The sequence below is a fragment of the Schistocerca nitens genome, chromosome 5 (assembly GCF_023898315.1).
Source record: "Schistocerca nitens isolate TAMUIC-IGC-003100 chromosome 5, iqSchNite1.1, whole genome shotgun sequence".
Taxonomy (NCBI): Eukaryota; Metazoa; Arthropoda; class Insecta; order Orthoptera; family Acrididae; genus Schistocerca; species Schistocerca nitens.
In genome coordinates this window covers 758,242,865-758,258,307 of record NC_064618.1, presented here as the reverse complement: position 1 = coordinate 758,258,307, position 15,443 = coordinate 758,242,865, and the positions used below count along the sequence as shown (strand labels likewise).

Genomic DNA, 15,443 nt, shown 5'->3' with positions numbered 1-15,443 from the left:
TCACTTGAGAAAGAAACCGACGATAATGGTGAAAGTGGTTTAGCTGTAACTAGTGTTATGCCCGGTCTGGAGGCGCAGAATCGCTCAGACTACAGTAATTTGGGTCATGTTTAGCAAACTAAATGTAATGAAGTCGTGCGGTGTTTCGATTTAAAATTAATAGACCGACTGGAAAAGGCAGCTGAAAATGTAATTCAGGAAACCCCTACACACTGTAACCTAGATGTAATGAAGACAGATGTCGATCACTTTAGTTGGTGACAAATCCAAAAGGAACTATTAGATGAATTTGAGAAACCACCTGTACAACCTAGAATAAGCCACCCTATAATAATAGTGAATATGTTGGGTATCAATGTACGTTGTCTCTTAGACAGTGGAAGTGAGGTGAGTGCGATATCACAGTCCTCCTTTGATGCATTACCTGGTAAAGACAAGCTTACAGTAATGAGGGTATCAGGACTAAGAATAATTGGTGCTACTGGCGAGGTGTCAAAAATGGTAAAGCAAGAAGCTTTACTGCCCTTTAACGTTAATGGTAATTTAATTGATCATCCATGTTTAATTGTAAACAATCTCAGTATTGAGGTTTTAATTGGCATAGATTTCTTGTCAAAATATCAGAGTGTTGTTGACTTTGAAAGAAGCCAGTTAAAAATGGTCTTGCCAATAACCGGAGTAATTACAGTCCCTTTTAGTGATAAACATATAGTAACTGATGATGAAACTTGGGAGCTGCCTATACGAGTTCTGAAAAATAGGAGATATTGGGACGAAGGTGTTAATCTTAGTACAAGTAAGCTAAACACAGAAGAAGAAGAAGAAGCAATTATTTTAGACAAAATAGAAGCTAAATTGCAGGAAATCGATAAGATTTCAGCCAATCAAAAGGAAGAACTGAGACAGGTTCTAAAAAGGCATCATAAGGTATTTTCAGATCGACCTGGCATAGTCAGAGGTTATGAATGTCAATTAAAGGTGAAACCCGGCCAAGTGTTTTTCAGGAAGCCATACCAAATACATGTAGCTAGGAAGGAGGCAGTTCGAAAGGAGATACAGAGAATGCTAGAGTGGGGTGTGATTGAGAAAGCGGTCAGTGAGTACAATAATCCTCTTGTAGTTGTACCAAAAAGAGACGGGAGTGTCAGATTGGTCTTGGACGCTCGTTGGTTGAACGAAATAGTGGTTAGGGAAAGTGATAGACCGCAGAACATGGACGAGTTATTGCAAAAATTCCGGGGAGTAAAATTCTTAACTTCTATGGACATCACGTGTGGATATTGGAATTTGCCACTGGCGGAAAGTTCAAGGAAGTACACAGTGTTCTTGTACGAAGGAGTTTGTTACCAATACCGTGTGGTACCTTTCGGACTTAATATCTCTGTTTGTGCCTTCGTACGTGTGATGTGCCATGTTTTAGGACCAGCCTTAAGTAATAAAATAACAGTCTACATAGATGATCTGTTAATAGCAACTCCTACCTGGGAAGAACACATAGCTTTATTAGAGGAAGTGTTTGAGGCTATTGAGAGAGGTGGTATGAAACTAAAGATTGAAAAGACAGAGTGCGTTAAAGAGGAAATAGGTTTCTTGGGATATAGGATAAGTGGAAAAGGTATTCTGCCTGACCCGGGCAAGCTAGCAGTTATTGAAAAATTTGAGGCCCCCAGAAACAAGAAGCAGTTGAGATCAATGTTCGGTCTTTTCGGCTTCTATAGGCGTTTTGTTAGTGATCAGGCTTTTAATGCTCCCTGTCTTCACCTCCTGCTGAAAAAGAATACCCCTTGGGTTTGGACAGCAGAATGTCAACAGGCGTTTGAGGTGCTTAAACAATCTTTAGTTAATAGTCCAATTTTACATCATCCTGATTTTGAAAAACCATTCTGTATGTCTGTTGATGCTAGTGGCTATGGTATAGCTGTGGAGATATTCCAAGTAGAAATAGAGAACGAACAAGAAGTACACAAGACTATAGCTTTCGCAAGTCGGTCTTTACAGGCAGCAGAGAGAAATTATGGCATCTCAGAACTGGAAGCATTAGCAATTGTATTTGGGGTACAAAAGTTTGAGCAGTATCTATTAGGTCACAAGATAATTGTTTATAGTGACCATAAGGCGTTGACCTTTTTAAAGACCTGTAAGTTGAGGAATTCCCGTTTGGTAAGATGGTCATTGTATCTCCAGCAGTTTGACCTTGAGGTTAGATATATTCAAGGGAAAGACAATCTGGTAGCTGATGGGTTATCTAGAAGTGCGGAGCTCTGTGATGACGCGGGAATTACAGCAACAGACCTAAACGAAGTTCGAATGTTTGCACTGCACGAAGTAAAGGAAGAAAGTGCATTAAAGAGCGTGATTAAGAACTTGAGACGTGAACAGAATGCAGATGACCAACTGAAATTAGTAAAGAGCTATTTAGGAAATGCGAACTATCCGAAGGTTTCGCAATACTATTGTCTGCATAAAGGTATTCTGTTTAGAAGGAGAAAGGTAGGTGTTTCTGAGTGGAAGCTATGCTTTCCCTCACAACATGTAGACTTACTAATCGACTACGTACACCTGAGGTATGGTCACTACGGTGCAAAGAAGTGCATTGCAAAATTAAAAGAGAGGGTTGTGTTTGACAACATGTACCGCCGTGTGGCCAAGCGTCTAGCATCTTGTGTAGTGTGCCAGAAAGTCCGTGCTGCTAACACCAGAATACAAGGAGATATGCATTCAGTAGAGCCAACTGAAACCCTAGAATTACTGGCTTGTGATTTGTTTGGCCCTCTTCCTGTTTCGAGAGGTGGTTGCACCCATGTTTTTGTTGTTGTGGATGGATTCAGTAAATATGTTAAGCTATACCCAATTAAAAGAGCAAATTCAAAAACATTAGTTGAAAAGTTGGAAAAAGATTTCTTCGTGAACGTTGGCGTTCCGAAGAATTTGCTGTCAGACAATGGGCCTCAATTTACTTCTGATAGATTTAAAGAATGTCTAGCTAAAGCCGGAGTGAAACCTCTGAAAATATCTGCATATTTCCCCCAAGGAAATATGAGTGAACGTATTATGAGGGAATTGAATAGGCTTTGCAGAACTTATTGTGCTCGGAAACACTCAAGTTGGGCAGAGCACATTAAGTATTTTGAGAATGTAATTAACAACTTAAGACATGATGCCACTGGTTTTGCACCTTGCGAATTGATGTTTGGCCAAGAACCGCACAATGTAATTGCAGATATGGTAGAATTCCCTATTCTAACGCAAATATCCACAGACGAGAAGAAACTAAAGGCTAGGGCAAATATGAGAAAAAGAGCGTTGGAAAGGAAGAAGCGTCATGACGCAAAAGCTGTACCTACTAGCTTTGAAATAGGTCAATTAGTCCTTGTCAAAACCAAAGAAAAATCAAAGAAAGTAAATGCAGAAACAAAGAAATTCATGTTCGTTTACCAAGGACCTTTCAGGATCATAGGAAAACCACATGCCAATGCATATAGGCTAGAGTACCCTAAAAGTAAGAAACTATTAGGTCTCAGGAACGTGATCGACCTAAAGAAATTCATAGGTAGTGAATGAATGCTGTAGGGAGGAGGTTGTTCTATAACCTCTACACAGTGTGGCAGCTGTGCAGTCCCAGCTGTGTGAGATCTTCTTTCCATTTCAGGTCTCACTCATTCTTCATCTTTCCTATCCACCAAAATTTCGACCTCTTCTTTCTAACATATTAAATTTTCCGTTATGATTATCAAGACAGCATTCAACTAATGAATGCTGTAGGGAGGAGGTTGTTCTGTAACCTCTACACAGTGTGGCAGCTGTGCAGTCCCAGCTGTGTGAGATCTTCTTTCCCATTTCAGATCTCACTCACTCTTCATCTTTCCTATCAAAAAAAAAATTTCGGCTCTTATTCTCAAGTACTAAAATATTCCGGTATGACTATTAAGCCATGAGTTCTGGAACCATTCTATCCACCGATAAGTGAAGAAAAATACCTGATATGACAAACCTAATAGTGACAAACAATAGAGAAGTATGACGTAATTAAGATACAATGTATATGAGTAACAATTATGTATAGAAGCTTGGTAATATTGTAAGTACAAAGTGTTGTTTTATAGGAAATGGTCCCACAATAATATTTTAAAAAGATGTACAAATTCATGTACAAGCAGGATCTGAAGTGGTAGTGAAATCTAGTGTATGCATTAGAACTAACTAATAAATAGTAAGAAAGAGATTGCTTAGTGTTATGAAAAATATGCAGATAAGTTGTAAGGATGAACTCACCTTGTGTAGCAAGGAAAGGCAGTGTAATAGAATTGAGCAGTGTTTGTGGTTGAGACGTGAAGAACACGTCCCTGAAGTATTTATAAGGTTGGAGCTGGCCATTATTTTGGTGTAGTGTGTGACAGGATACACCTACACGTATTGAGGTTATGAGTTTGAGGCGTGAATGCGACCATAGGTACCCTTATGTTAGATGAGACAGAGCAGCTCATGGTGTCCTATAGGTTTAAGGAATTTAGCATTACGCTCGTCCATAATTACTTGATGCATTTTAGTGGTAGGTCTGAGAGAGACTACCTGTGGTTTCAGCGTCCGATCGAGTGGAAATGGATTGCCACGTGAGCAAACTGATCAGCTGCAATACACTATGAATATGAAATAAATGTGCTATCCTATGCTTTAAATATTAATAAAGTGAGTGTTAAATAAGTACATACACTAGCAAAGTAAATAAGTAACATAATGGCAGACGTAAAACATTATTTTAGCTCAGCATAAATACACTTCAAAGTAAGTAAGTACCTAATTGCAGATGTGGAACTGACAACAGCAGAGGACCAATAAGTGGATTTAGTAGTCAACTAAACGTAGTGTGTTTTGAACACTCACAACTGTACTATTACTAAAAGTTACTCACATGTACAAAGAAGCTGAGAAAACAACCACTAATCATACTCATACTATCTCTAAGAATAAGGTAATCAACGATGAGTCAGCTAAGTGAATAAAATACAGATTTATTAGGAATGTACCGAGCATTGGTTCAGTGTTCCGGCCCAGAAATAATAAATTCAGATTAAATATGATTTACGATTATATGCCTTGAGCATAAATTTTCTCTAGTACATGACTAACGGCGTTTTGAGCCATTTGTTTACCGATTTTATGACAGTTAAGTAACCATAAGAGTAAAAATTGAAGAAGTTCTGTTAACTATGTTCCAGCAACATATTGAAGGATAAAATGTATATATCCCCATTTCATTGTGACCCACCCTTAGATATTAAGTGAACAAAGTCTGAGGCACTCTTTTTGTTTGTTCTACAGGACAAACCAGATAATGGCAGCCTGGTAGCTGTGTGAAAGCGTGGAGTGACTTGGACACAACTCACAGTGACCCCTCCCCTTTCCCCATGTAATTTAGAGAGAACGTGAAGGACGCACACCATAGCAACTTCCCTCCTCTACCCTTGTGAATGGAAGTGTAGGACGCCAGCCAAAGCGGCTACAACCACGTGTGTAAAAATTATGGGTGAACTTTTCTTTCAGGTTTAGAAAAGACTGCTAAGAGATAATCATCTGTTTATATATCATGTTATTTTCTTTGAATTTGTGTATGTAAAAATGTATTTAATGTATCTAAGATTTTCATAATTTTTCAATTTGTATGTGTTTGTTTGTCTAAGGCAATATGTATGCCAAAAGATTTCATTGACTTTGCTTAAAATTTTGAGTAATGACATTGTTTTAAAAGGCAGTGAACATGCCCATAATTTAAATAATTAATGTAGGTAATCAGTTTTCTTTTAATGTTTCTACATATTTACATTTCAATTTCAACTTTTCATAGGAATTTACGCTGTACTCTTGCTTCCCTTTTTGTAATTAAATTTTTTTTCATTCATTAACATTCATAAACAAAAAAATTTAAGTAGAGGGTGATGTAGGGAAGCAGCCTACTCACGCTGTAGTAAATTCACATCAGTTTCCATTGTGTGCCAGCCAGTCTGCTGTAACTAGCTCCGACGTCATAAATGTTGCGCAATACTTTAAAAATCAAGCAAATAACCTAAAACTTTTCTGGTATGTCAGAAGTAATACTAAATTAATGTGTGTTGAATATCAGTTCGATAACTTAAGCCATTTCCGAAATTTGGACGTTTTTCTATAAAAATCATTGGCGCAACAGAAAAGAGCTAAAGACTTCAAAATTTATATTTAGATTCATCTTTCATAATGATTTAATAAAAACAGTACTTTGGATTTCACAAATTAAGATTTTAGTGGAAATTCATGATTTTCTGGTTTTCGTCTCAAAACTGAAGGAAGCAAGATAGATTAAGTAGGCTAGTAAATAAGGCTAGGATGTTTAGATTTAAATAGGTTGGAGGTCCGCTATGACTAGGAAGATGTGTGAAGTTTCTTTTGAATACCTATAAAATTATAGCGATAGCGGATCTCAAAAGGGACAGTTCACAGCTCATCTGCTGCGTGCAGTGCAATTAAATTAATTCTCTCGCCCAAAATATTTAAGTTAGCCACGTCAAAATTTTATTATCAATACTTACCTGCGTGCTGAATGCACAGTTAAATTAAGAGCTTCATCGGCCATCAGCAAAAGAAGCTATTATTTATTATGTAACTTGAAGTGGTGCGTTACTAGCCCAGCGGCTAGTCGGGAGAGCCGATTTGATCAGGCGTTCCCTTAGCCGTCCGCACCGCGGCTTTATATAAAAGAGCGCTGCGTGAGGAAGGAAGGCCCCAGTTATCTCCAGACGCTGAATGACACGCCATCTGTGGCGGCAGTCGCGCCGCATCGGTATCACTGCGACAAACAGCGTCGGGTGCCGTATTAAGTTACTAGAGATACGCGGAACCATGAAATCATTTCAAGTGAAGTGTTAATTCTGGGTTGACTTTCATTATCTAGCTTCAGTTTGCGTATTGTCGTATTTTCACGTGCCGTCGCGGGACAGACATTCTACCAATTATTTAGCGTGGCGTTTGACGAAATATTTTTCATCAAATTATGGCGAGCATTCATTTCAACATTTAATTCGGACATTTGTAGTTGCATCAGCGCATTAGATTCTGAACTGCTCTGTTAGTTAGGTTGTAGGGATACTTGTGTTTCTTATTTGTGAATTTGAGAATATACTCAACTATTTTGGAAAATCGTTTTGATTAGAAATCCCGGACAATCTCCTAATTCCTCAGAATTATAAGCTGCAGCTATAATATTCTTCTCATATGAAGTGGGCACTAGGAAATCTTATTACAGGCTTCACATTTTGTTAAATCGCTTTCTGGGGGCTAACAAGTAAATAGAGAGCCAGTGTTGAGAACGGCGAAAAACAGCATTAATAACATTCTAAAAGCCAGAAGCTGATTCAACATGCAAACAATTTATACAGCAACAATATTTCCCTTCTTACTCGCCGCCCCACAAACTGATCAGGGATACTACAGTCTATGACACTTACTAAAAGAAAGACAGAAACAACATGTATCTACTTTTGCATGGCAATTCATTTGCACACAATCTCATTGCTCCCAGAAAGCAGCATGGTTCTGAAGCAGCATGAAGACAAAAAAGCTGCCAGGCTGAGATTCACAGGAAAAATCTTAATTAAATGGAATTCATCCAAGAAAAAAGTGGCTTGCAAAACATTTGTTTAGCTAATTATTGAGTACTACTCATCTCTCTGGGAATCTTAACAAGATGGATTAATAGAAGAGTTAGAAAAGATACAGTGATGATTGAGCATGTCCTTACTGGATCGTTCAGTACATGTAAGAGCATTAAGAAATGTTCAACAAAATTTAGCAGCAGATGGTACAAGGAAGGTCTTGTGCATCAGGCAGCTTATCACTTGCTTGCACATGCATCACATGAAATGATGATGATGATTGAATTGGATATGTTAAAGCTCACATGGAGGTTTACTTAGAATGAATTTTCTCAAGCGCCATTCAGGAATCTAATGGGAAAGTGGAAAATATGGCTGTACCAGAAGTACCCTGCTCCTATTGTGGCTTGCAAAGTATATGTGTAGATGCAGATAAATGACTCTTCTACTGTGAGGGAAAATGGATTCATCACATATAGAGAAATGTTCACTGAAATTGGGAGACTCTTGAACCTGTCAGAAACTGGTATGTTACCTTTGAATGGATGACGTCTACAAGAGCGGAACAACGATAGCATTCTGGAAACTGAAGAAAAGTTTTAGTCATGTGGCTCACATTAAGAATTTACTACTGAAGACCCCACAATATTACAATACACCACAGGAGTTATGCACAAACCAAGAAATAAGTCCAGCAAATTAGCAATTTGAGAAAATATGTAAATGTTAGTGTGATGGATGTAAACCATATTAGACACAAACTTCACATGATACAAAGTTTACATGCAGCTGTGCTTGGGAAGCAAAGAGTTGCAAAGTAACATGTAGGTGAAATAGCTCACAAGACTCATATGTGTAGTTCATGTTGGGATCAACAACCAGATTGTTTTTAAGGACAAATATTAAAACCAAAAAGATTAAAAGATTAAATATGCTAGAAATTAGATGTAACAGAAATGGAATTGCTTTGATTCATTTGAATGCAATTGTCACATCAGAAATGACAAGCAAAACTTAATAACCTTAGCACAACAAACTCATTCCAATAACCAAAAAGCAGAGAGCCACACCTTACAAAACCTATCCGTGGCATCACAATAAAGAGAGTAATAATCATGCACAAAATACCTATCATCATGACATTTTTTTTGTATTTGTAAAGTGCTATTAAGCACTGTGGATACACCAACACTTCTGTGTTTTGTTGAGCACTGGCCTCATAAACACTCTTTATGACACATAGCACTCACTATCATCACACTCTTTTGGTAAGTTTGTAAAAATTGCAGCATATGTTCAAAGATGCTTAATGAGGATGGTAAAAATAGCTTAACCAAGTAAAACTAAGCAATAGAAAGACTAAGTGTTCATCCATAGAAAGAGAAACAAACAATACACAACATACTGTCATTATTGTTTAACCAATCACCTGACAGTTGTCCAGATCAGTGCATATACTTGAGTCACCACAATATTGCTACTGCTATGATTATGTTACACCCAGCATACAGTAGATGAAAGAATCTGATAACAAAAACACATTATTACCACAAAACAAAACATACAAAGAATCACATTATTATGTAGCAACAACTGCACAATAATAGTGTAAGTACTCTGAAGTGTAATATGGTAAATGAAAGTTTGAGAGAAATCCTCAATGTGGAAGACATTGCCAATAATTATAGCTGTTTCATAATATTATATTGTGAATATATTAATCAAACATCCTCCACCAGAAGTAAAGTATATAAAGTAAAGTATATGAAGTAAAATACCAGTATATAAAGTAAAACATGTAAAGTCAACATTTAAAAAAAGAAAGTAACTGGACTACAAAGGGTATCACTGTACTTTGTAAAAGTATTATAATTTGCCATAGAATCAGTAAACATCAAACAAATTGCTTAAGTTTCAAATGGTACCATGGTGAATTATGTACAGCAAAGTAGTGAAATGTGCAAAGAAATTGGCAGCTGAGACGGCTATTATGAACTCAGAGATTGAGTCTAAAACAGTGTGTCAGGTCAGCAAAAAAGGAACAGGGCAGGCAAGGTTTAAAAACAGTAACTCTAAGGAAATCGGATAGCATGAGTCTTTATAAAATAACTCAGAATTGGTATCAACTGCATTTAATGAAAATTTCATAGATGATTGCAGTAGTTGATAAAGCACCATATCGAAGCAGCAACTAATGCCACTTGTTTAACAGAAATACCATTATCTGTTACCAACTAATGAAGTAAAAATGCAAGAGTCAAGTAAGTTAGAAACGCAAAAACCCCATATAATGATAAGAATGTCATCTGACTTTCTTGATGGACCATTACCAATATGACTAATGAGACAGAAGGAATACTCCCTTGGACTTGAAAACTTTCGAGGGTATTATCACTATCCAAAACGTCTTTGGGGTGGAGGGGGTGGGGGTGGGGGGACCACCAGCAACTATCTCAGCAGCACAAAGAACTTGTCGAGTACACTGTTTAGAGATGACTTAACAATTGCGATATTCTGTGACCTGTCAAAAGCTTTTGACTTAGTAAATCATAAGATCCTTACAGAAAAGTTAAAATTATTTTTGGTGGGGGGCCAACTGAACATGAACAGATAAAATCTTGACATAAAGGTACCTGATAGTAACAAAAGAAGAAAAGAGTGATACACGCTTCTCAGATATAGAAAGATCCAATACAGTGTCACAGGGACGTGTACTGGGGCACCACTCTTACTAGTGTACATCAGTGATTTACCTGAGGGTATCAACAAGAAATTCATCCTATTTGCAAGTGACACCTTTATCCTCAGTGAGGGAAAATTCTGGAAGAAACTGTTCAAGCAGCTGAAAGAGTTCCAATTCAAGTAGATAAATGGTTTAGCCATAACTAGCAGATACAAAAATTCATCAGTTTTAAAAAGAACCAAAGCAAACACAGTGTGTTAATGTCAGACACAAATGAGAACATTTTTGGGTCTCAATCTGGATAACAAATTAGTATGGACAGAGAATATCAGTAGTCTAAGTCATAGACTAAAGGCAGTTTGCTATTAGTTACAAAAATTAGCTCATATTGTTACTGCAAAGTTCTCAAATTATTTTGCTATCTGCACTTCCACTCAATTATGTCATATAGAACAGAGTTGTGAGGAAGGTCAATGAATGCAAATGAAATGCGACAGAAAAGAGCTATCGATATACTGATAAATGCAGGGTACATTTACACAGGGAAAAATAGTTTGAAAAACATTATGAAGAACTACTTTAAAATGAATGAAGTAACTATTGGAAACAGAGCAGTACAACACTGGGTAAGTCATTAAGAGAAGTGGTAAGTGCATGGTAATGTGCCTGTACAATTGCCTTTTAAATATTGTTACCCAAACAGAGAAAACTAATGATTTAAAAACAATGTTAGACAAATGAAGAATAGAAATGGAAAATTGTCTAAGCACTGTGTGTCTCATTTGTCAGGAGAATAAAAAAAAATAAAAGGAAGTGTATGTCTTTTTGTACAGAACTTATTTGTATACAAAAACTGAGAAGGTATTCTGATACCACAGAATTAAGCTGCCCTCATAATCACTCCAAAAAATAAAACAACAAATTAGTAAATGGTTCAAATGGCTCTGAGCACTATGGGACTTAGCATCTATGGTCATCAGTCCCCTAGAACTTAGAACTACTTAAACTTAACTAACCTAAGGACATCACACAACACCCAGTCATCACGAGGCAGAGAAAATCCCTGACCCCGCCGGGAATCGAACCCGGGAACCCGGGCATGGGAAGCGAGAACAAATTAGTAAATAAATAATTTATTAAGAACATTCTAACAAGGGATCATCACCAACTTTACTTCATGTTTTAATAAGAAAGAGCACACTTGCAAATGCAATATATTAACTCCAGAAATCGATCCCACACAAAAATTTGGGCCTTAATTCTGATAGTGAAGTACAGCTTTTAAACTTTTGCATGTGCTGGTTATTAGTCGCGCTCTCCAACTCACTACAGCTGTCTAATGCCCGAGCAGAAAAGAACTGTATTGTAGAGAGACAATGAGTACCCTCCTATTGGCGAGATGTTGAGGGGTTGGGATGAGGAGGGAAGGTGAAAATCTTGTTCGAGAACACTTTATTACATGTCAAAAATAGTAAGTAATATGAGTATGTAACATGTCAACCTCACGCCCACATAAGTTCAATATTATTTTAACAATATCCTCATAATGGTAGTCTGTAGCTACGTATATGCCTAAAAATCTAAATAAGTATACCTACGCAATTGAACAATCATCATGAAATGAAGTTCATGAGTTTTGATTTACAATTAAATCATGCCAATCATGTTTAAGAATAGTGCATCTCCTGTAAATGTACTTTACTTTAACAGTGGCAGCTTTAAAATACAAAGAAAATAATTTACAACAGCAATGTTAATAAGTGAATAGTGCTATGCTACTTGTTTAATTTGTTTCATTCATTTACACTGCATTTGCGAGTCAAAACATAATGTTCAAATCAAAGAAATCTCTGGCACCAGCTACAGGTTAGAAAATGCACAGTCTGACACAATGAGTAAAGCTTAATACCATTGTCAAAATGGTAATTCACAAATCTCTTACTCTCACCAATGTATAATTCTTCATGCCTGGGCATTAGACAACTGCAGTGGGGCAGAGCAAGTGTTAAGTAGGTGGTGAATGCAAAATTTGGAAGCTGTACCTTCTGAAGCTCATAATATATGTGGCTCAGAAGCACAGTCCAAATTTTCATGAAGGATAAATTGCTGGGACTGACATCTTGCAAGTGTGCTTATTTCTACTTAAAATATGAAGTCAAGTTGGTAATGTTTTATTTTAAGCGCTTTAGCAGGAAACTGATTGACCTAAGTGAAAATATGAAAGTTTTTGTTAGAAGTGCCTTTAATACACATGCACTTGATTTTATCTGTGATAATACAAGAACATAAATACAGCAGTAATATTTTAATCAGTAGAAACATGGTCAAAAAAAAATCATTTATCATTTATTTTACATTTTTACAAGAGAATAACAAAATTAAACTCAAGAATAAAACATCACGTAGTACTAGCTTCTGTTTCTTACATAGCTCCAACTCTTGGGATCAGATGTTGAAAGTTTTACTGTAAACTCGTGCTGTTGAGGGAGAAATGGTAGCATCACAAACAGGTCTTTCTGTTTCACATCTGATAAAGATGGCTGGTCTTTCAGATGGAGTACAGCATGGAATGCATCTCTCATGGTCTTTCCTCTGCTGAATACACTTACATTTTCCCATTCTACTGTTTCAAAATAAGATTTGCTGGTAGCTCTTTAAGATGGATACATACGAAACACTTTGATCATATTGCATTTGGGGATCTAATGCACCTGCATTGAGAACAATACGTCAGAAACATCTTTAAAATCAAAGGGGTCAGTTGAATTCATTGGAATACATGGAATGGGTTCATGAATTTAGGTGACTCAAGAATCTTGGGTAAATCTTGCAGAAGAAAGACCTTGCTCATTTTTCTTCAGTTCTCTGTAATTGCAAAATCTCTGGTGCAGATCAAAAAGCTGTGCCTGTTCAATGAAAACCTGTGTGTTAACCATTCAAATAATTCTGGGATACATGGAGGAGATCTTGACTCATGGAATTCGGAACTCCTGAGGTTTCAGATTCAGATTCAGATTCTTTATTTGCCGTTGACCACATGCAGTGAAATAGGCATTACAATTATGTCAAGATACATAAGAAGTGAGGTTTACATTACAAGTGCAAATTATTTATGCTAGATTAATCAATATACAGTAGTGGAATCATAGACTTAAAACCCAATTTCTATGTTACAAGTACCCACGAATTCTGTGAGACTGTAGTATGGATTGTCTATTAACCATTTGTGCAGTTTACTTTTAAAATTATTGAAAGGTCTATTGAGTGCAGTATGTGGTAATTTGTTAAATAATTTCAAACAGTTCACTTTGTGAGAGTTGCCTGTTTTTGTCAACCTATGTCTAGGAATGTCAATACTCTGTTTCTGATGTCATGTAAGTGTATGCACTTTCTGGCGTTAAATTTTGTTATGTTATTTTTAGCATATATCAGTCATGTATAAATATTAAGATTTATCACTGTCATTATTTCCAATTTGATGAATAAGGGACGGAAATGTTCCCTTGGACCAATGTTGTACTTTATTCGTAGCACCTTTTCCTCCATCAGTATTACATCACTAACATGACATAAGTGGTCCCACAGTAACAGCCCATAAGATATATGAAACTGAAAAAGTCCAAAGTAAGCCGTTCTGAGATATTTGTTAATCACTAGATCAGACAGTTTCCAGATGAGATAAGACACCCTCGATAACTTTTTGCAGACCTGGTTGATATGGGGCTGCCAGTTAAGTTTGGAATCAATGTGTATGCCAAGCAGTTTTATGGACTTTCGTTCTCATTAGCAAGTCCCAACTGCAGATGCTGAGTTTTCTCTGGATCACATAGACGTTTGCTAGCTGACAACCAGTTTAGTGTTAAGGTGAGAGTGCCCTGTGATTTCTGGTGTGCTGATTAAGGTTGTATCGTCTGCATAGCAGATAACTGACTCAGGCCAAACATAAGATGGCAAATCATTAATAGCAACAATGAAGAAGAAAGGACCCAGGACAGAGCCCTGAGGTACACCAGATGTGACATTATTCATAGAAGTGTGCCTGTTTTGGATTGACACAAATTGTCACCTGTTATATAGGGAAGAGTTGATTATTTCCAACTCTGTATTATTTATACCATAATACTTTAGTTTGGATAGTAGGATGTCAAATTGGATACAATCAAATGCCTTACTCAGATCACAAAGTTCAAGTGAGATGGTTTGTTTATTTTCAAATGCTGTTAATGTCAGATTAACTACTTCAAGGACTGCAGAAGTGGTATTTTTCCCTTGTCGAAAACTGTGCTGTCTATTACAGAGAAGGTATTACTTTTCAAAATAGTTGCTTAGCTGTTTGTGGAAAATTGCTTCAAATATTTTTGAAAAGATTGGTACAATAGCCACTGGTCTGTAGCTTTCAGGAAGGTCTTTTCCCCATTTTTGTATATAGGTATAACTTTGGAAATTTTAAGCTGATCAGGAAAAACTCCAACTTCTAGGCATTTATTCACAATAAAAGCAAGTGGATTGCAAATGAAGTGTATTGTCCTTTTTATTGTGTAGTTAGATAGCCAGTAGTAGTCCATGCTTTTCGAGTTTGAAAATTTTCTAACAATATTTATTATATCTGTGGGTGTGACAGGGTCCCAGTGAAATTCATGCCCTTTAGGTAGCTGATCAGCAAGTATATCAGTTGCTAGTATGTCTGACTGTTTAATTTTTTATTTTAATTCATTTACTGTAGTTGTAAAATAATTATTGAGCTCTTCTGGCTCAAGTAGAACATCTTGTGTTTGGGTAGAGGTATGTTCTTGTTTTATAATATTCCAAGCAGCCTTGCATTTGTTTGAGGCTCCTTCTATGTAATTTTCACAGGCAGCTTGTTTGGCAAGTTTAAGGTTGGCTTTGTAATCTTTTTTATATTTCAGGTAGTCTTTATGATAAGTATCATTTTGTTCTGTCCCTCATCTGCCACTGTTTTTATGTGTTTTGTAAAGTGAAAGCATCTTTTCCCGGATACTAGCATTGTCATCAGTGTACCATTTAAGCTTCTCACCCTTTGTATTTGGTTTAGTACTGTTTCTTTTCAATGGTGAACAAGAGTACCATAAGTCAGTATATGTCTTAAGGAAATTATTAAATAGAGTTTCAACAGTTGA

The 15,443-nt window shown here is 36.7% G+C and overlaps 1 protein-coding gene across 1 annotated transcript in view; it reads right to left on the bottom strand.

Annotated features, from left to right (window-relative positions):
- LOC126259932 (uncharacterized) overlaps nucleotides 1–15,443 on the bottom strand; it is a 269,463-nt gene that overhangs the window by 200,401 nt on the left and 53,619 nt on the right. Inside the window, exon 3 of the mRNA XM_049957024.1 lies at nucleotides 9,052–9,146. The gene's annotated coding sequence lies outside the window, so the exon portion shown is untranslated. The remainder of the gene's footprint in view (nucleotides 1–9,051; nucleotides 9,147–15,443) is intronic.